Source organism: Pinus tabuliformis, chromosome 5_2, assembly GCF_031772625.1.
Source record: "Pinus tabuliformis cultivar Carrire ecotype Pingquan chromosome 5_2, CPIR1, whole genome shotgun sequence".
Lineage (NCBI taxonomy): Eukaryota > Viridiplantae > Streptophyta > Pinopsida > Pinales > Pinaceae > Pinus > Pinus tabuliformis.
Genome location: NC_142306.1, coordinates 874,977,427 through 875,001,194, shown reverse-complemented (window position 1 = coordinate 875,001,194; position 23,768 = coordinate 874,977,427). Strand labels below are relative to the sequence as shown.

General features: G+C 39.5%; 1 pseudogene; it reads right to left on the bottom strand.

Annotated features, from left to right (window-relative positions):
• The window catches only part of LOC149162093 (F-box protein At2g32560 pseudogene), a 37,210-nt pseudogene extending 18,513 nt beyond the window's left edge, over window positions 1–18,697 (bottom strand).
• Window positions 18,698–23,768: the final 5,071 nt, after the last annotated feature.

The window sequence follows — 23,768 nt, the reverse complement described above, 5'->3', positions numbered from 1 at the left end:
TCAGAGGAAGTTACGCTGACCTCCTAACAACAGTCTGTGCCGGTGCAAGCCCCCAAGCTTCGCAAGGGTGCCCTCCGGAAGTACTGTCGAGAGTGATACAACGTCGACCTCAGGTGCCACGGGATTCCCCTCCGCAGCCACCTATGCAGATCCCTAGGAGAGGCAACTATGGGTACCAACTCGTCGCAGAAGCCAGGCGGAACAGTCGTGAGGTAAGTTCGGACAAGTAGGAGAGGGGGTATCTCTCTTCCCTGTCTTCACAGACCCTCGTGCTTAACTCCCAGATCCGGAGTCTTCCTGGTCTCCCTAACGCTATTGGATTTACTCTCTTTAATCAGACTCTTATGTTTGACGTTTTGTGTGGCCTTGGAGAGTTAACTCTCCACTCGCCTAATCCAAGGCCCTAAAAATCCTAAACTTGTTGGTGTAATAACTAAAACAAAAAGTTCTAGTGGATTTTAATTAAGCGCTTGATTTTATTAGGCTGTTCTTTAAGTCAAAGGTAATGGAGGTGAAACTTGTGGTGTTTTATGGACGCAAAAGAAATTAATAAAACCTAGCTACATGCACATGCACTTTTGTTTTCGATGAATAGCAATTTCTATGAGGTTCAGAAGGCACTTGTAATATAAACAAAAATTTTCCTTTTTCTTTTCAGACTCCACACTCACAAAAACTAACAAAACTAAATATGCCTAAAAAGAGATGCAAATCTTTCCCTAATGCAAGAACTAAATGTGGATGCACAATTCAAAGACTACTCTAAAAACAAAGAAGGAAAGTTGCTGCTTTACCAAATTTTGTCTTGCCACTGAAATGCTTAGATAGAAGATGATTTGTTACTAATCATTTCGTCCAAACAATAAAAACAAGTTTTAAGATAAAAAACAAAGCACTTTCACTTCGCAAAAAAGGAAATCAGATGAGAAGCAAGTTTAAGAAAGCGAAACTCAAAAACTTTCAAAAGATTTTCTTTCAATCAAACCAAAAAGTCTTTTTCAAAGGAAAAACTCTCAAAAATACTGACACCAATGATTGATAAACAAGCAACCAAACACTTTTGTGAATTGACACCAATGAAATGATGAGAACTCAACAAAAATAAAATGTGTTCGAAGTCGCTTTTGACAATCAAAAGCAGCAATGAAAGTCCAAGAAATCAAAAGACGAGTTTCAAGGAAATGGTAACAAACAACTTTCCCGAAACGAAGGAGCAAATGGTCATAAAAATGATTTCGTTAAGCAAACACAAATGTCATGAAAACAAAATGGACACAAAGATTTTAAGACAATCTTCCCACTCTGCCGAAACAGAGCAATCAAGATTCTTAAACAGAAACCTTGTGTGTCAAAAATCAATGACGCTTGCAATCAACGAAAAACAAGACTAGCACTCCTAGAGAGAGTTCGAAACAAGATGCCCCCTGTTAAACAGAGAACTGTCACTGGGAATTGACTGCTTTAAACTGACCCAAACCACCAGACAGACATTCAGCCAAAAGAAAAATTATAAATCTTGAAAATTATGTGATATACGCGCCTGCAATTATTTGCAGAATGCGTGTACACGCGACTGTAACTAAGGAAACCTGCGTATACGCGGGTTTACTTAGTGCAACTTGCGTATATACGCTTCTGTAATCCAGAAAAAGTGCGTATATGAAGTGTTTCAAGAAAAATAAAAAACACAAACTGAAAAACTGGAACAGCTTGGAGTTCAAGAAAACATCAAACAGTCAGAACCAACAAACAGAGGGACTGAGCCTAGATTGGCTTGAGGACTACCCAAACTAGGAACAACAAGAATGTTGTCCCCAGCGGAGTCGCCAATTCTGGTTGAAGGGAAAGTACCCCTAGAGTCCTTTGGGCTGAGACTCTACCAGACTGAAAATTGCTTATACAAAGAAACACACACACACAGCCATCTTTTTTACTTTTAAGCAAATTCTAATGTTTAGGGTACATACCTAAGGTCCTACGTCCGAGAAGACCGTTAGGGTGCAAACCCTTCTTGGAGTTCCCTTCTTCTTTCTCTGACCTGTAAGACAAACAAATCAAAGAACACAACAGTACATGTATAGAAGTTTATGTATAAATCATCTTTATGCTATAAAGTTAGTTATAAATAATCTTTAAGTAACTACTTTCATAAGAATTCAACACAAGAATCTCATAAGCATAAAGAAAGATTATTCGGGAACAAAGACGTGTTTCTTTATATATAAAGGCAAATAAAGTACATATATCGGAAAGATATCACCTGAACACCTTCAGCAGGCTCCAAGCAAGCTTCCTCCCGGATTCGTTCCAGCCTCCAGCCTTCAACAAGAGCTCCTTCCAAGTCTTACTCAATGATGATGTCAAGGATGAATGATCACCAATACACATGGAAACAAGGGTTTCCTATGCAAAATGGGGGAAGTGCAGGATGCACCAAGGACTTCAGACCTGGTCTAAGGGAAAAATCTCAGCATAATAATCTTGCTCTCCTTTCTCTCTCCCCTTGGCCTTCCCTTTGATGTCTTTTTATACCCTCTCCAAAGTAGTTTTTTAGTTAGGAGTTGGTTGGGAACAGTTGGGCCACGGGCACTAACAGGTGATCCAGCAGGTAAACCCGCGATCACCGCCCGAAAAAGAGGAAATTATATTTTTTTTTAAGTGTTTTAATAGATACACGCGGGTTGGGTATGACAGACCCGCGTGTACACGCGTTTAACACAGGGCAAAGTCGCGTACAGGGAATAAAACACTGTTTTTTAAATTTTTGGACCAGGTCTGGAAGGAGGGGTTGCCCTAGGCCATAAGTGCAGCATCACAAACCATAAGAGTGAGATTTGGAGCTATAACAGCCAGCCACAGGACAGTCTCTTTACAACAGAGTCGAGAATCTGTTTTTCATAATGAATGAGATCAATCACCTGTTTGGGGTGGCTCCCAATTTCTTCAAATACACAGAGGCAGAGGAGACAATGGATGCTATTCTCAGGCATCAACTCCCTACACAAGAATGGTGGACAAATGCAATACAGAAGATTTTGTAAACAGGGAGCCACTTAACAATTTTGTTTCTTAAAGAATATCAGTTGTCATGCAGAGCACAGTTCAACAAAATCAAGCATGCATTATGGATTAAAGCTGATCCAACTCAGCAGATGTATCGGCCAACAAAGCAAAAATAGAAAACTACAGGTGGCAGGGCCGAGAAAATACAGCGCAGCAAGAAATAAAGACGCATTATCTAGCGTTAAAGCAAAACGGCTCAACCGACTCAATGACCTGCAAAGGTCAAATTACCCTCTGACAGACATAAAGAGCATTTATGCTGCATTCAAAGTTGCAATAACTTCTTTTCCTACTTTCTGTACGCATTTATGAAGATATTTTCTCTCTCAGATGACTCAATACCTGAGATATTTTGTATAAGCATTGCTATAAAGTCCCCTTCGCATGAGCTTGCAAGGGTTGTTGTTGGTTTCTCCTAAAGAAATTCTTATGCTGTAATCCTTTCTGAAGTCTAATAAAGAAAGTGATGGAATTTCTCAGATTTCTGAAGTATTGAATGCGTTCTGGTGTCTGTTGATAACTGCTGGATTCCTGTGTATTTCACCATACAATAAGTCTCTGTAACTCTCTCTGTTAATTAGTTGTTTTGTTAAAATCCATATATGTTATCTGATTTTCAATACTAAGCAACAAGGAAAAAGAATAACTTTCAGGATTTATTCACTGAGTACCCTGAGTTCAATCTGTGTTGTTTACGAATGTTTTCTTCAGCTGTAATCTAGATAAGTGTAATTCTTAATTGCTGCGCTTTCAGAATACACCTTTCACAGTGGCCTTTGTCACAGGAATTCAAGTTATGCTCCTGTGCAGTGTGTTCACCTTCAGCTCACCAACTTAATAGAAAATTCTTAATTGCTTTCTATTGGTTGACATACATCACCATTTAAGCTAATTTTGTTTGTCTAAAATACACAATAGGCCCTGCAGTTTGAACACCACCAATCCTGCATATCAAGTCATTTCACAACTCCAGACTCCATTGCCCAATGGTATTTCACTATCTAAACACTATATCATAAGAGCTGAAAGAAATCCTTCAACCAAAACATAAACCAAAACCTGAGCATAATAGCTAGCCTAAAACACCATCATAACAGAGACAAATCATAAAGAGAGAGCCCTCTCTGATTACAGTTTGGCTAGAAACTGTGATCCAAAGATTGGTTAGTGGTTACCCCGGCCGTATTCCCTTGGGAATCATAGGGAACAACCTGGGTGTTAGCCTAATTGGCGACTCCACTGGGGAGTGCTTGAGATTTTTTACTATATATCTTCCTTAAGCTGCTATCAAGCCTGAAATAAGTCAAGAGGCCTTTAAGCTGTTTTTGTATTACATTAACAGTTTTAAGGAGGAGCTTGTTTTGGGAATCTTCATCTTAGCTCTGAGAATATATAACCATTCCAAAATCCTCATCCAGTCCCTTCAGATATAAAAATTTCCCACAAAATCCTAAAAAACAGTTAGAAACTGGCTCCTAAGAAAAATCCTCGGCATACTAGGGCTAATCCTGACCCAAATCCACCCATCATTGTTGATAATCCAAATACCATCCCTAGAAACATCAGGAAGCAACAAAGGCAGGATCAGCCATATCCCCTTGAACCACACTTTAGGTTCAGCTTCACTTGTTACCCCTGTGGTACCCACTGTTCCTATTATCCCAGCAGCCCCTATTAATCCACCCAACCCTCCAAATATGGCAAATAGATACGCACCCTTGCAGCTACCTGCTAATCCTGCAGCTCTACCCCAGGATTACCAAACCAAAATCTCATATTTTGACTCCACTGGCCCTTACTCTGCTATTCAACATGCTAAGAGGATGCAAGACCACTTTGAAAACTATGAAATAGATGATGACAGTGTGAGGATGAGAATTTTTGTCCAAAGCCTGACAGGTGATGTTAGAACCTGGTTCAGGTCGATTGCTGCAAATACTATCACGACCCCTGATGAGCTTTATCAGGCCTTTACTACCAGATGGGAGAAGAAGAAAGATCCCCTGCACATACTTGGTGAATATGAAACAATCAAGAGAGGTCCTCAAGAGACTGTTCTGGAATATTGTGCTAGATTCAACAATGTGTACAATGCAATACCACAAAACCTAAGACCTCCTCCTGACTTGGCCTTGTACAAGTTCCCTGATGGATTTGATTCTGACATGGCATATCAGTTGAAGGAAAGAGAACCTGAAACCCTTGAAGACGCCCAGAAGGCTGCTGTCACAGTAGAAGCAAACCTGATTGCCAAAAGAAACAGGGCAAGGTTAGAAAAGAGAAGCATATACAAAGAAGAACCCACAGCCTTTGATCAAAAGCTTGATGCCATACTCAACAGCATGAAAAGATTGGGTGACAGGGTGGAATCAGTTGAAAGAAAAGCATCATGGGAAGCACCACAAAACAATCCTCCTAGGAATCCAAATTTTAGGAGAAATCCAAACCCGAACGTTGGCAGGGCAAACCCTGATCCAGAAATCAGACCCCCTTTCCAAGAAAATTATGCTGAAACCTCCACTTCAGCAGAGCCCAATGAAGATCCTGAGATCAATTTAATAGGGCTGGATGGTGAAAGTCATGTTTTCCTAACACAAGAAGATCATGAGGATGAGGAAATCAAACTGTTCCAAACTAAATCAAGTGAATCCTTTGACTTTAAACAAGGCTATGACACTGCTGTTTATGAAGTCCATAAACAGTACAAGCTAAGGAGCAGAACTGTGAATGTCAACCAGCCTGAAAAGAAAAAGGATAATCAGCAGCCTGAAAGAGTTATAGTCACACAACCTAGTGACAAACTAAATTCACCTACAGAAGAAGTGATTGTTGAAGAAATCACTGAGCCACTGTCCTTAAGACAGCAGTCTCTGGACACTTCATCTTCTCATCCTAATTTAAATGTTACTCCTCAAGAGATGAGTAAAAAGGATAAATCTCAAAGTCAAGATAAAAATCTAGAAGGAGACTTAATGAACAAGGAAAGGACTGTCACCTACAACCACAAGGCCCAATTTGAAAAACCCTTTGACTTAGAAACTGAAATTGGCAAAATAAAAATAGTTATTCCTCTCTTGGAATTAGCCAAGCATGACAGCTATAAATTGCAAATCAAAAGGTCCCTTCAACTCACTAGCAACAAAGATGATGTCAATATACTGGATGACACCCCAGAACTCCTCTTTGGCCCAGAAGTGGATGGAAAAACAATAGTCACAGGGGTACTGCCTTTCTATGTCAGTTTACATATTCATGACAAAATACTACATAATGCAATGTTTGACTCAGGTGCCTCTCACAATCTTATGCCAAAAGCAGTCATGGAGAGATTGAATTTAGACATAACAAGACCATACAAGGATCTGTTTTCCTTTGACTCCAGCCAAGTCAAGTGTCTAGGTCTCATAAAAGACTTATGTGTGTCTCTAGTTCAATACCCAAACAAGACAATCCTAATGGATGTGGTAGTTGCTGATATCCCACCTAAGTATGGAATGTTGTTATCAAGATCATGGGGAGCCAAACTCCAAGGTTCCCTACAATTAGACATGTCATATGCCACCATCTCTGTGTTTGGGCAACCAAAAAGACTGTACAGAGAAACACTAATGAAGTACATGGTCAGCAGTGAAGAGAAACCTCAAAATTTTCCCATATATGCTGTCCATTCAGACATAGACTAATACATTCTCTTCAATGATACAACTACTCCCTCAAAAGGTGAAGTTGAAACCAAGATATTTATACAGGAGGAAGATGCAAATGAGAGTAGTATCACTCATGAAACAACAGTCAATCAAACATTTGATAGTGTTGCTGCCTTAGTTGTCAAGAACATCCAATTAAATGATGAGACTGTCCTAAAAGACAAGCTAGAGAAAAAACCACAATTGCTACTTACATTACCAGCCCATGAACAAATCATAAAGCCTCCTCCCCAACAAGATATTCTATGGTTCCTTGAATTTGATGGCTCAGTCAACAAATTAGGGGCAGGAGCCGGAGTTTGGGTACACAATAAACAAAATAGTCATGCGAAGGCAGAGCTTATAGATTGAATTTCAGATGTACTAACAACATGGCAGAATATGAAGCCCTTTTACTAGGACTCAAGTTGGCAAAATTCTTACAAGCTGCCAAGGTTTCAATCATGGGAGATTCAGATTTAGTTATCCAACAAGTGAAAGGAAACTTTGTCACCAATGACAAAAGACTAAGGACTTATAGGTCTGTTGTTGCTGAGGTACTAAACTTTTTCTCTGAATTCCAAATTACTAAAATTCCCAGAACCCAAAATCTACATGCTCACAGTTTAGCCACCTTTGCAAGTACCTGCAAGTTGCCCTTTGAGCCCCACCATTGTTTTACAGCTGAGGTAAAACACAGACCCTCCATACCAAACAACATCAATGATTGGCAAGTATTTGAGGATGACAAGCAAATAAACCATTTTTTAACTCTACAGCAGGAATTTGCAAGATTAAATATTGACAATGAGACAGCAAGTCAATCACAAATACTTGAGTCAGCAAGTCAATCACGAATACTTGATGGAGCAAGTCCATCACAAATACAGTTTCAACAGACCGCTCAACCAATATCACCTAGAACTACAAAACAAATGTTGAATCCAACTATTTTCAATATAGAAAACATCCAGAAAATTCAACAAGTTGACTGGGAAGAGGGAGTGTCCAATGCTGAAACTGAAATCATTGAGCTAAAGGACAATTTTCTACCAACAGGCCTAACCCCACTAGAGGACATCTTTGATTCAAATGATATTTCCAGAAAACCAAAAATGCAGCCCCTAAATGCAGCCATTGAAGAGTGCAACATAGGTACAATTGACAAACCCAAGATAATTAAATTATCTGCTTCCTTACCTCCTGACCAAAAGCCAAAATACATTGACCTCTTCAAAGAGTTCCAGGATGTTTTTGCATGGAGCTATGAGGACCTAAAGTCCTATGACACCTATGTAATCCAACACACTATCCCTCTCAAACCTGATCAAAAGCCCTTTAAAAAAAAACTGAGGAGAATCAATCCTATGCTTCTCCCAGCAATGGAACAAGGGGTACATAAAATGTTCAAAGCAGGCATCATAGCACCAATCAGATTCTCGGAATGGATCTCAAACTTAGTCCCTACAAGAAAGAAGACAGGTGAGATCAGGCTGTGTGTGGACTTAAGGAATCTAAACCAAGTATCCTTAAAAGACAACTACCCCTTACCCAAGATGGATCACATTCTTCAAAGGGTGGTGGGGGCCTCAAGGATCTCATTACTGGATGGATTTTCAGGTTTTAACCAGATCTTAGTTCACCCTGATGATCAGGACAAAACAGCATTTACAACCCCATGGGGAACTTTCAAATATGTAAAGATGCCTTTTGGCTTGAAAAATGCAGGGGCAACATTTCAAAGAGCGATGGACATTGCTTTTGCAAAGGAGATTCATGACTTTTTAGTCATTTATCTAGATGACCTAACACCTTTTTCAAAATTAGACCAAGAACATATAAAACATCTAAGACAGATCTTCCTAAAATGCAGAAAATATGGAATCTCCTTGAACCCTAAGAAATCCCTCTTTGGTTTAGAAGAAGGCAATCTCTTAGGACACATCATCTCAAAAGATGGCATTAGAATTGACCCAGATAGGATACAAGCTATCCTGCAAATGCCTCACCCAAGGAATGTCAAAGAATTACAAGGATTCTTGGGAAAGATCAATTTCTTGAGAAGGTTTATCCCAAACCTAGCAGAGCTAACCAGATTATTAAATAACATGCTAAAAAAGGATTCAAAAGTGAAGTGGACTGTTGAAGCCAATCAAGCATTTGAAGGTATAAAATTGGCCCTTACCTAGACCCCAGTCTTGACCAATCCTCAGTTTGACAGAGAATTTATCATTTTCTCTTTTGCTTCCCAACATACTATTGCTACTGTTCTGTTGCAAAAAGATGACCAAGGAAATGAAAAGCCAATTGCTTTCTTTAGCAAGGCTCTTAGAGATGCACCTTTGAAGTATCAAATCATGGAAAAACAAGCTTACGCTTTAGTCAAAGCAATTAAAGACTTTAGGATTTATATCCTTTATTCCCATGTCAAAGCATATGTGCCAAGTCCTATTGTCAAAGACATTCTCACCCAAGAGAATTTAGAAGGCAGAAGAGGAAAATGGATTGCCAGCATCTTGGAATTTGACATTGAGATAAAACCTACAAAACTAATAAAAGGGCAAGGCTTAGCCAAATTAATGACATAAACAAATTTTCAAGCCTTAGACATCAATCAGCTGGACAGTGAAACAGAGCTGGCGACTCCAAAGATCAATGTAGCCTTTGAACAATCCCCTTGGTACTCTGATATCTGTTATGTGTTACAAAACCTCTGTGCTCCCCCAGGACTGTCCAAAACTAAGTGTAGGTTCTTAAAAATAAAAACATCAAGATTTTGTGTGATGGATGGCAATTTGCTTTGGAAAAACCATGAAGGTATATTGCTGAACTGTTTAATTGAAAATGAGATTAACAATATCATGTAAGAGTTTCATGCAAGAGACTGTGGTGGACACTTGTACTGGAAGTCCACTGTGGATAAAATACTAAGGGCTGGATACTACTGGCCCACCATGTTCTCTGATGTCAAGAAATTTATCACATCATGTCACAAATGCCAGGTGTTTCAGGGAAAAAGACAACTGCTGCCACTTCCTTTAAAACCTATTGCCACAGAGAGACCTTTTCAACAGTGGGGATTGGACTTCATTGGGGAAATTCATCCCTCATCTTCAGGCCAACATAGATGGATCTTAGCAGCAACAGACTACTTCACTAAGTGGATTGAAGCTGCCCCATGTAGACAAGCAAATGATTCAGTAATCATTCAGTTCTTGGAGAACAACATACTAGCTAGATTTGGCTGCCCTGATAAAATTATTACAGACAATGCTGCTACTTTCAGATCCAAGAAAATGGTGAATTTATGTCACAAATTTCATATTACTTTGGGCCATTCTACTGCATACTATCCCCAAGGAAATGGCCTTGCTGAATCATCAAACAAAAGCCTTGTAAACATTATAAAGAAGGTACTTGAAGAGAACAAAAAGAACTGGCACAAGAAACTAGTCAATGCCTTATGGGCAGATAGACTAACAACCAAGAGATCAATTGGGACCAGCCCATATGAGTTGGTTTATGGATTAGAGGCCAAATTCCCCTCTTCACTAGGAGTGCCTGTTATGAAGCTTCTTCAAGAAAGCCAAGCTGAACCAAATGATATGCAAAGAAGGATAAATCAAATCATATGTCTGCAGCAAACCAGAGATCAAGCTTTCAGCAGAGTTCAGGTATTACAAGAAAAACTAAAGAAGGCCTTTGATAGAAGAACTAAAGCAGAAGATTTTGATGTTGGTGACAGATTCCTCAAGTGGGATGCAAGGAGAGAAGACAAAGGAAAACATGGAAAGTTTGATTCCTTATGGAGAGGACCATTTGTTGTCCAAGCAGTGCAAGGAAACAATACTTACTTCCTCAAAAGTCTTAGTGAAACTGACTGGGATGAAGGTCCTGTGAATGGCAGGATGCTGAAGCACTATTTTGAATACCACCCCTAAGTGCAGCATGAGCTTCCATTGTACATACCCAAATGTATATATTACTTTCTGTTTAAAATTGTAAAATGCAGTTTCTCAAGTGTTATTAGTTGTCAGCAAAAGGTGAAAAGAATCAGAGGTTTGCCAAGAGGAGAAGTACACAATTTTGGCATCTCAAGGCAGCAAAACTGTAAGATGGATAAGAGTAAAAGGCCAAGGCATTCTAACCTGCTGTTCCTGGTATTTCAAATGAAAAACCATCCCCATGTGGAGCCACTGTTAGCTACCTATACCAATAGGTTTCATATTTCATAATTGGCTATGAAAGGACCAAATATGCTCTGCTTTGATAACTCAAAGATCACATATTTCCAAGAGAATCCAATCTATGTATATAGCTTGGTATGGACTTAAGATTTTGATGGATGGTCCAACAGTCTAATCTGGATCGTTCCATGGTTTAAATTTGCAGTTGTAGAATAGAGAAGAAAGTCTGTCCAAACTGTTTAATCTTGGCAGACAAGTAGTTCAGGTAGAGAAGAAAAGGCTCCCAACAGCTTCATCTGGGACCTTGGAAGAAATAAGGGTATAGGTAGATAGAAATAACAAAGAAAAAGACAAAGAAAAGAAAAGGCAAGTAAGGGTCTGCAAGTCCAAGTGCACCCTCCAAGAAGGAATAAAAATGTTAGGCAAATAGTTGGGTAAGTAGTTGGGGGTTGCAGAAAGGTTATCTTTACCATTGCAGATGTGTTAACTGTGTTTACCAAGGCAAAGTCTATCAATTGACAAGGTGTTCACCTTCATCAAGTTACAGCAAGGAGCATGACTAACCTCCCTCTTCCCCCCTTCCATTTCATTACTAACATCCCCTCATCAGTTGAGATTCATGGAAGAAGATCATGGTTTCATGGTGGTTCTTGTTCATTCAAAAGCCACATTTCTTGTGTAAAAATCTTTTCATTTTGATCTACTCTTTAAACCAAGTGTTTCACAAACAGACTTAGTGTTTTCTCCCTTTGTTCACCCCCCATCCATATTAACTTTAACTTTACTATGTAAATCCCTATATCACCTTTCCCCTACTAGTATTAAACACCATGGTGTATAAACCCCAAATTTTGTATAAATACCCCTCCCCTTGGCATTATAGCCAATAAGTCCTATGTCAGGGATCAAAGTGACATCTGGCCACTTGGATGAACCTACGCCTCATCTACCCTCCTTTCCTCAAGTCATTCCACTCACTAAACTGTTATCTGCCAAGAAAAACCTTACAAAACCCCTTTTACCCATGAAAACCCTTTGAAACTACCAAAAATCCCGAAAAAACCCACTTTACGTTGCCTAACCAAAGTTTGCGCATATATTCGATTTTCGAAATATATTGAAAAAGCATTAAAAAAAAATATGTATTTATTCCTCCGCCCGCTGCCTTATCCACCTATCACGTCATCGCCCCGACAGCCGCCCGATCTGATGTAGAGCATCCAACGGCTCTTATCACATCGGAGCGGCTCCAATGTCCGCCGTTTACCCGCCGTATATCCCGGTCACGTTACTCCCCCGATAGCCGTTGGATCGAGCCCTCCAGATCCGACGATCAGCATCAATATCGGAGCGGGTCTCACGTCTGACGGATATCGTCCGATATCCGTAAAATGGTTACATCACTCGGCAGCCACGCGTCCTCGCCACAGCTCATCGGAGGTACATCTGACAGATTCCCCCCCGTACCATAAGCGGTGCGGTATGAAACCGCTGGCTGTTTCCGGTTTCGGCTTTTCCGCCTATGCTACGTCACCTCCGCGTCATCCCACGTCACTGCCACCATGCCGTCACGTCAACCCTTGCGCCCGACCATCGGCCGACCTGTCCTGCCACTTCACCATCCCCGTGGACCAATCAGAGCCCGCCACCTCACCTATGATGTCAGCCGGCCCTGACCCCACCTACGACGTCATGCTGACGTCAGCAGAAAAACGCGCCAAAAGTCTAAAAAGCCAATAATATGGTGAAATTTCGCGTTTTTTCACATTTTTCTCACAAAATACATTGTTGCTCCTGCATGCGACTTTCACGTCCAAAGTCCACCAACCTGCACAACCCGACCAGGAGACCGGAGGAGCACCATTTCCACAGTCATCCGTGACCATTGCCTACTCCTCACCAGGTATTTTCTGCCATAAATCCTTCACGTACCTGCTTTATCTGTTTTGTCCCTCAAAAGAGCTTAGAACAGAGAAAACGCTTGAATTCACCGGCAGAAATCCCTGCACCTGCCCCTTTGACAGTTGTGGACTCGAAAACTACCAGCCGAGCCTTGTTTTACCTCCATTTTCATTAAAAAAACTAAGCTCTGACTGCGCAATCGCGACAGACTCATTCAAAACCAAATTTAACTACTGAGAGAGACAAAGAGAGGCCAAACATTGGTCCTAGTTGCACTATAAATAGTATTTCAATTGCTATTTCCTAGAACCACTCTCTGTTCCGGTTAATTTCACCTCCCTCGTACAGAGGCATTCCTCTGTACTGTCCTGCTCAATCAAAATCACTTTGCACTTGATTCAAAATCCTCCTGTGCAATGGAGACACCTGTAGTACTAAATGTTCAACCTCTGAATGCCCCTCAAAAGAACTTGAAATGGCAAACCTTGGCAGATATGGATTACCAAATTATAGAAGAGAAGCTTATGAGCAGCAAATTCCACATTCATCTATTGAAAGAGTTGAAAGCCAAGCATGAAAATGGGACAGATATATTGGGCTTATGGGATTCTTTCCTCCCTACTTTCAAGCTCCCTCAGGTCAACCAGTTCCCTGAACTAATCCACCTCTGTGCTGAACAATATGATGTTTCTCAGAGGGCTGTTTTTGACCCATCTGGTTCAATACTTTTCTATGTTACCCCCCAAGCTATCAGAGACATGCTTTGCTTCAACCCTCAGAAGAAGTTGGTTCCTTTGTCACTGGTAAACCTGATAAAACAAGGGGATAAACTCACAGATGCTCAAATTGTCCAATTTAATCAATTATACATCAAAACTAACATTGTGATGTACCCTCCAATTCTTCATGTATATCTCAATGAGCTGGGCAGAGACCTTGCAGATATGATTTCTCCCATCTTGGGATATAGTTCAATTGAGCATATTGATGCAACTGTGCTGGTAATGATGCTTATGTTTGCTCCTGGCAAGTCACCAATCTGCTATGACTATGCCACCTACATATCAGACAAGATTCATGAGAAAATGATGAATTTGAGGAGAGATAGGATGTTCAGATACACCTCCTACATCTACCATTTGATCTTGTACCATCAACATGAGAAGTTTCATTTCTCAATCAAAAGAATGGATGCCCAAGGCAATCCTAGATCAGTGGTCTATTGGTCTTCTGTCTTCCACATTAGACCCGAGTCTCCATACACTTACTGTGAATTCATGGATCTGTTCATCCATCCAGCTATGGCAATGCTGATGAGCTCACCTCCTCCAAGACTCACTGATGACATGCAGAGGATTCTTCAGCTGTCCAAAGCTTACAGCATTGGGGATTGGTACTTCTACCAAAACCACACTGTCATCAGGATATATGGGTGTGATCTACCTCCTTTCAAACTACCTAAGTATGTGCCTATGAGGCTATTTGCCCTAGAATACTTTAGGCAATTTGGCAGAGTTGATGTGCTTCACTTTTCAGGAAAAGGTAAAAAAGCACAGTTGAAGGTCAAAAGCCAACTTGGCCATTTTATCTATAACGAGAGGGAGCAAGGATGGAGGGAAGCAGAGAGAATGCTTGAGGCCCTTGGCCTGCAAACCAGTTTCATATGGGTACCCTATGACCCTAATCATTTCATATCTATGAGGAGGCTCAAATATAAGTTATCTGCCTATGATCACCATAGCATCCCTCACATTGAAAAATATGCAAACCAAGACAAATGGAGGAGAGGGACCTTAGAAGAGCCCTTGTCACAAGAAGAGCTGAACAAGAGGGCACTAAGGAATCTAAAGAAGATCGCTGACCTTGAACTTTGTTCACAGGTATTCACACTTCCAAGCACACAAACGGGAGCAGCTGAATCCTCCTCAACTACCAAGCAGCAAACTACCAAGGCCACTGAGAATATATCCAGCAGAGGCAAAGAAAAGGAAATGGAGACAGAGCAGACACATCAAGAGAAGGAGCAGTCACCTCCAGTGACTCAAGAGCAGACACATAAAGAAAGGCAGCAGCAGGCAGAGCAACAACAGCAACAAGATTTGCAGCAAGAAGAAGGGCAACATGACAGACAGCAGCCCTTACAGCAGGAGAGAGTAATTGATACTCCAACTTCCACTGAGCAACAGGCTCAGAACATAGTGCCTCCTAGGCCAGAAGTCACCACCGATGCCTCGGTCCTCCAAACTCCTCAAAAGTAGGACTTAAGCAGAAAAAGGGATAGAGAAACTCCCCTCACTTCATCTATCAACCAGGGAGAAAAAAGACAAAGATTAAATGATTTTTCAGAGGAGGACATAGCAATAAGACAGGCATTGGGCATGGGCCCACCCAGCAGAGAAGCTTTAGCAAGTTCCTTCCAGCAGGAACAGGACAGGACTATGGGAGGGGAGGTCAGCTCCTCCAGCCAGCAAAAAGAAGGACAAGTAAGCATCAAACAACAATTTATAGACATCAAAAGGAGGAATGAGCCTATCAAAATACAGCTGTACAATCATCTGCTAAACATGGCTCCTACTAATCAGCAGAGACTTATGTCTGCCTTTGATGTAGGTGAAGGAAAAATGATCATGAGTCATTTTATGCCCACAGCACTGCAGCCCCAATCTGCCTCAGATTACCTCAGGACCAACCTGGAGGTCATGGCCAAAGACATACACCCAATGGACAAAATTGAACTGCACAAACAAACTGGTGAGATGGTGTATGCCTCCTTAGCAGATGAAACATTGGAAAATTATAAGCTAAAGAGCAGCCTCAATGCCACAGCCTCTCAACTGGAATTGGAGAAGGCATCATCCCAGGCAAAGGACAACAGAATAAGGTCCCTGGAAGACATAATCATTGAAATTGGGCATGATCCCAAAGATATTTCAGGGATACAGGAAATCTTGAAGTTGAGGGATGCTGACATGGCTGCCATGAGAAAGAAAATCAAGATCCCAGCTACCATTCACCCTCAGACAGATGAGGTAGCCCAACAAAGGCATGAGAAGGACACCACAGATTTGTTGATCTCCATTTATAAACAGCTGGTTCAAGCACAAGAGAAGTTGGGAGAATCAGAGGCTGCAAAGGCAGCATTATAGGCATCTCTGAAACAAAGAGAAGAAGGGCAGACTTCTCAGCCTCCTCCTCAGATCATCAATCTTGAGGAAACTGCTCCTATCACTGCCCCTCCTCCTCAACAGACCGAACAAACAGCAACATCTACTTCAACAGCGCCAACAACTACAGAGCAGGCCCAAAGCCTAGATATGCAAAAGCTGAAGAACGAAATCCAAGTCGTGGAAGCTCAAATGTTGGAGCTCAATTCAGCCAAAGAATCTTTGGCTAAAATCAATGATAGATATGATAAATCCAAACAAACTGTGGCAGAGAAGGACAGGGAGGTGAAAGCCCTCAAAAACAAAATAAAAGAGCTAGAGAATGAGCTCAAGTTAGATAAAGTGGTGGCCGAACTGAAAATAGTGCTATGGGCTAACATTGGTCAATCTATCAATGAGCAGTGGCCATATATTGAAACTATCCATGAGCAACTAGAGCTCATCCCAAAGGCACAGAGGGAGATTCACAGATCAAGAGCCCAATTGAGCAATATGCCTGAAGTGGCCACTAGAATGATCAATGTACTTAACCATAGAACAAGTTCTCAGTTAGCTACCATGGGAATTACAAACAGAACTGAGACTATCCAAATGGTCAAAAGGGTTCTCACACTGAGAAACTTAGTGCAGACATTGGAGAGAAGAACCCAGGATATGCAGACTGAGGTGAACAAGTTTTTAGAAAAGTTTCAAGTGTTAGAAAGCAGAGGACTCCCTGGCTTACTGAACAGCGCAGGGAGATTGTTCACACATGACCAGTATGCTAAAAGGGTCAATACATTTGCCACTAGCCAGATCAATGATAAGCCCAGCACCTCAGAGGAAACAGGGCCAGCCACAGGACAGTCTCTTTACAACAAAGTCGAGAATCTGTTTTTCATAATGAATGAGATCAATCACCTGTTTGGGGTGGCTCCCAATTTCTTCAAATACACAGAGGCAAAGGAGACAATGGATGCTATTCTCAGGCATCAACTCCCTACGCAAGAATGGTGGACAAATGCAATACAGAAGATTTTGTAAACAGGGAGCCACTTAACAATTTTGTTTCTTAAAGAATATCAGTTGTCATGCAGAGCACAGTTCAACAAAATCAAGCATGCATTATGGATTAAAGCTGAGCCAACTCAGCAGATGTATCGGCCAACAAAGCAGAAATAGAAAACTACAGGTGGCAGGGCCGAGAAAATACAACGCAGCAAGAAATAAAGACGCATTATCTAGCGTTAAAGCAAAACGGCTCAACCGACTCAATGACCTCCAAAGGTCAAATTACCCTCTGACAGACATAAAGAGCATTTATGCTGCATTCAAAGTCGCAATAACTTCTTTTCCTACTTTCTGTACGCATTTATGAAGATATTTTCTCTCTCAGATGACTCAATACCTGAGATATTTTGTATAAGCATTGCTATAAAGTCCCCTTCGCATGAGCTTGCAAGGGTTGTTGTTGGTTTCTCCTAAAGAAATTCTTATGCTGTAATCCTTTCTGAAGTCTAATAAAGAAAGTGATGGAATTTCTCAGATTTCTAAAGTATTGAATGCGTTCTGGTGTCTGTTGATAACTGCTGGATTCCTGTGTATTTCACCATACAATAAGTCTCTGTAACTCTCTCTGTTAATTAGTTGTTTTGTTAAAATCCATATATGTTATCTGATTTTCAATACTAAGCAACAAGGAAAAAGAATAACTTTCAGGATTTATTCACTGAGTACCCTGAGTTCAATCTGTGTTGTTTATGAATTTTTTCTTCAGCTGTAATCTAGATAAGTGTAATTCTTAATTGCTGCACTTTCAGAATACACCTTTCACAGTGGCCTTTGTCACAGGAATTCAAGTTATGCTCCTGTGCAGTGTGTTCACCTTCAGCTCACCAACTTAATAGAAAATTCTTAATTGCTTTCTATTGGTTGACATACATCACCATTTAAGCTAATTTTGTTTGTCTAAAATACACAATAGGCCCTGCAGTTTGAACACCACCAATAATGCATATCAAGTCATTTCACAACTCCAGACTCCATTGCCCAATGGTATTTCACTATCTAAACACTATATCATAAGACTTGAAAGAAATCCTTCAACCAAAACATAAACCAAAACCTGAGCATAATAGCTAGCCTAAAACACCATCATAACAGAGACAAATCATAAAGAGAGAGCCCTCTTTGATTACAGTTTGGCTAGAAACTGTGATCCAAAGATTGGTTAGTGGTTACCCCGGCCGTATTCCCTTGGGAGTCATAGGGAACAACCTGGGTGTTAACAGAAAGTATCGGTTTTGCTATCATAACTAAGCTCTGCGTCATAACAAGATAGCATAAACCCAACATGTCCACACTCGCGATTGTATACCTGAGCTGGAAACCAAAATTTACCACTTTCAAGTGCCAGATACCACGCCATCACTGAATCACTGGGTGAGCTACTTTTGCCTCCTTTATTAATCTTTGGCCGTAATCTCAACCACAAAAATTGCCAAATGCAAGACAGGGACCTCAACCAGGTATTAACTTTGTAGCCATCTAACACCCCTGTCTCATTACTCATTGTAACAATCCATTTCCATTCACGGTAGGCTGCAGGACCAATAACCTTCCCCCATTTTGCTTTCAAACGAGGCTCCCACAGGTAATTTCTCCTACACCTATCCCTTAGATCTCTGCAAACACCAGTGACCAGTAACTTCACCATCAGCATTTGAACCGTATATTATAAGGTTTCCAACATATTTGTGACCACCAAAGTGTGAGCATGAACTTACAGCTACATGACCTTTGAGGCTTCGAGATTCTATATCTTCTTTTGAAACTTGCAATCTGAGCTTACGACGACACCTAGTGACCTAATGATAAGGATAAGTGGTCGAATTGACAGGCAAAGGGTATAAGCTGATCACTGATAATGGATTTTGATGGATATGACAACTGTGTAATATTGGCTATGGATTCGGAAAAATCCCCGATTTCATAGCGCAGCCAGTGCAAAATGATTACAGGTGCTATGAAATCACCTAAAGAGCTTTGTGAGACATAGTAACCTTTGAACAAACTGACACATGGTTATGTGACCGGTAATGAATGAGAATGCATAGTGGACTCCTTAGACTTAGACTCTAAGGCAAACAAAAACTCAAAACTAGACTAGCACTGAATTTTTTACCATCAAACTAATGTGAGCGGTTTTGAAACTAGAATTCTTAAGTGATAACAGGTGCCACGGGATTACCCTCCGCAACCACCTATGTGATTCCTATGATAGGCAACTATGGTTACCAACTCATGTTAGAAGTCAGGCAGAACAGTTGTGAGGTAGGATCTGATAGGTAAGAGAGGGGGTATCTCTCGTCCTTATCTTCACTCGCCCTCGTGCTTTACTCCCAGTTATGGGGCTTTCCTGGTCTTCCTAACGTTATTGGATTTCGCTCTTTAATTAGACTTCTATGTTTTTCAATTTAGAGCGGCCTTAGAGAGTTAACTCTCCGCTCACCTAATCCAAGGGCCTAATAAACCTAATCTTGTTGGTGTATTCTAATGATGATACAAAAGTTCTAGTTTATTTTAATTAGCGCTTGATTTTAATGGTTGTTCTTTTAAGTCAGGGGTATTGATGGAAATAAAACCAATGGTGTTTGTTAGACGTAAAAGAAATCGATGAAAAACTAACTACATGAATGCAATCATTTCTTATTCAATGAAAAGAGATCTCTAAATGGGTTCTACGAGACTTCTATAAAGAAAAATAATTTTTCTTTTCTTTTCTCAAAACACACTTCACACACCCAAAAACTAAAAGACTATGAATGCTTTTAACAATGCAAACTACCCTAATGCAAGATATAATGAGGATGCAAGATCCTAAATTACTCAAAAAGCGAAAGCAATTGTTTATAACCAATCAACGAGCCAACTTAAGTACTGAAGAGGACACACATTTTGAACAAGAAATTCTCTTCAAACAAGAAGGACAAATTGTGCAATATCACAATTCACTTTCAAAAAACATAAAGAAACCAAAATCAAACTTGGCAAAAGAAAACAAAAACAATGTTTTTTGAGATATTTCCTTTTTAAATAAACAACTAAAACAACTTTTTGAAATCGCTAGAAATGCTACTATACTCAAAAGATCGAAAGAGAGCACAAGAAGTATTTGCAAGTTACAAATTTGAAAGTGAATGAAAACTTGAGCAAAAAAAAACACTTCAACTTGTACCAAACGACCCAAATAGTAGCAAAAGTTAAATAAACTGACCAAGAAGCTAGGAAAGAAACACTTTCAAATTTGTCAAAAAAAACTTTCAAAAAGAAAGAAAAGCTATAAGGCCACAAAACGAAGGAAAGTAAATCAAGTAGATGCGAAATTTGAGCTTGACGCTAAAACTGGAAACAATTTACTATTGTGGAGGGCCAAAACAATCAAGAAATTCTAGAGGAAGTATTTCGTGCCAAAACAAAAACTAAAAAATCGCTCAAAAAACAAACCTAGGACAAATATTTTCAATGAGAAAGAGAGCTCGGAATGGCAAGCTTGCAGAGTAATTAAATCCTTCAGACATAATTTGACTACACAGAGACTAAAAAGATCAGGCAACAAATCTATCTGGGCAGAGATATTTGAAAAGACAATGCAAAAATTGGTATATGCGGCTGTGTTCAAACATAGAGGCGTGTACATGTGCTTCTGATACAAGAAAATCATGTGTATGTGGGTTCACTACACAGAAATGAGCATGTGTATGCTACTGTAAATAGAGTAAACAACATATACTATGTTTTGCAAGAAAAATAAAAAACAAATCCAGATCCAAAAAATAAGATTGAAGGTCTGAGACTCTAGTAGACAAAATAAGATTGTAAAAGTAAGAAAACCAAAGACTGAGCCCTAATTGACGCTGAACAACCCAAACTAGGAATAACAAGATTTTTATCCCCAGCAGAGTAGCTAATTCTGTTACGAGAATAAGTACCCTAGGGCTTTGGGTTGGAACCCCAACACAACGGGAGCAAACTATAGTAAGAAACACTCATACAACTTAGGAAAAATGCTTATATAATCAAACTGTGTAAGAGTGATTGTACCTGGATGTACTTCGTTCGAGTAGGTCCCACATGGTTTAAACCCTTTGCAACTCTCGATGTTCTTCAAACCTGAAAATCATTCAATCCGAACATACATAGCAATATAGAGGTAAACCATATTCATGAAATTTACCTTATATCATATAAGAAAATGATTGTTCATACATCAAAATAACATTCATATATGAATTACAACGATATTTGATGCATAAACAAAGTTAATCTTGGAAACAAGACATCATTTCTTTTTATTGCAGTAAGCTATAAATAACATGGAGAGAATTCACTTGAGTCTTCTTCTTCTGGCTCCAAGCGGAACTGTCCTCTGGATTCATCCTATCCCAATCTTCAACAACCTCCTTCCATAACCAACACCATGATACCTCAAGAGAGAGGGAGAATATCTATAATCAAGGAAACAAGGGTTTCCTGAAAGTTGGGGAAGTGCATGAAGCATAGGGATACTTTAGACTCAGTCAGGGATAATCTTAGTATAATAACTCTATCTCTTCTCCCTTAAGGCCTTCCCTTAGAGGTATGTTTATACCTATCCCAATTAGTTTTTTAGTTGGGAAACAGTTGGGAAATAGTTGGGCCATGGGCACTAGGAGGTAATCAACAGGTAAAACCCGTGAACTCTACCCATAGTTAAGGAAAAAAAAAAATTAAGTGTTTTAACACATTTATGCGGGTTGGGTATTGACTGACCTGCATGTACACACTTTTATCTCAGGGCAAAGTAGCGTACAATGAATAAAACACTGTTTTTAAAATATTTGGACCAAGTCTGGAAGGAGGGGTTGCCCTAGGCCATAAACCAAGCATCACAAATACCAACGGTGGTAAATGGTGTTATAACACTGAGGTAACCACAAACCTAATTTTGATATTAGGATCTAGCCTTCCTAATCTCGGAGAGGACTCTCTCTTTATGATTTAACTTTGTTTTAGTTAATTGATTTTAGGCTAGTTATGATTGTGTTGGGGTTTTCTATTTGAATTTGGGTGGTGGGATTACTTACTTAGATGAAAAAGGGTTGTCTTTAACAATTGGGCTATGGGGTCAAATGTCAGACAAACAGGACTGGATTAAGTTCTAAAAGCAGTGTCTGAAGGGCAAGATATAGGAGTTACTACAGATCTCAAAGTCTTGAAGGTGAAATGGTTTGCAACTGGATCTAGGGAGCAATTAAGGGTTCTCTAGGCCGGATTATGAAGAGAAATGCAAGAGGTCAAATGGGATGGGAGAGAAATTAAGGGTTCTCAAATCCAGATATCATAGGAAAACATATAAATGATTAACTGTGCAAAACAAAGTGTACTTAAACAAATTATGAGTTAAATTTCTAGTTAATTCATTCAAATTTAGATAACATTTAAGTTTATGAAACACATAAGAAAGTAACAAAATCAGGAAAAGAAGATACTTCACTAAAATAGCTCATCTCATGAATCCTATAGTGCAATCATTTTATTACTTGCTCCAGTCTGTTGACTTGAAAATTGGTATAGTAACCCTTAGGTTTAAGATCAAAATAACACTACAAATGTATAGCAATCCACACTCAATACTTCGAACTATGAAGTATTTATACAAAAATAATTTACAAAATATCCCAAACTATCTTGTGAATTAATCTAGGAGAAAGAAATATCTTCATGCAAGAAGATAGAGACAGCTATTAAACTGTTGTATGTTGTCCCTGTTTATAAGGTTGTGATGTCTTTATGCTATGATATTTTGTTGTTTATTCTCTGCCTTGTTGTTGGTCTTCAAGTTGGCTATTCTTTGTACTTTGACCTCTCAATTGATATACTTTCAACTGTATTTATTTATCTGCCTCCTTTGTTTAGTCTTTTACCATGAATTCTCTGTCACTTGCTTTTACTTTTACCCATCACAGTAAATCACATCATCTGGTTTCTTTTATTCTTATCCTACTTTTATTGTCTTTAGTAAAAGTGAATTTTACTAAAGACCCGTTTGACTTCATGTAAAAATGTGAATATGTTGTTGCTAATTTATTTCTGTTTAAACACTCAACGTGAATTCTTCCACCTTATTTCTTTGTTATATTTTCACTTTTACCTTTTACAATAAGAGATAAGTAACAAGGAGTAAAATATGTCCTTGAGAGTTGCTAGTATGAATCTTTCACTGTTTTCTGGTGAAAATGATTTCATCTCTATTTTAACCTTTTACTATGCAAATTTGTCTCTCTCTACGTAAATGACTTCTTTCTGCTCTGTTGCCTGGAATCTTTTGTTAAGGAAAATCATTTGAATTCATTTCTTTATGAGTTCTTCGAGTAAACAGGTTTAACTTAGTATTAAGTTGTTTATCCAAATTCTCCTTCTGCTAATAACTTGCAAAACTAAACATTTTGTTAATAAAATTTAGGTCTGTGAGGAGGTGATCAAAGGCTGTATTTAATTGGGAAGAACTATGGGACAAGTTCTGGCAGTGGATGTTCAATTCTGTTGGCAATGGCTCTTTGGTTTCATTTCACAATTTCGCAGAAATGACTAATTTATAGAGTTTTGAAATAATGTTGATTTTCGCATAGTGCTGGATTTTAACGCATAATCTCGGGTTTTTGGCATTGTTTTACCGCATAGTGTAGAGTGAGAAAGTGGCATGATGGTTTAACATAGCATGGAGTCAATAGGTAAACGGTTTATCA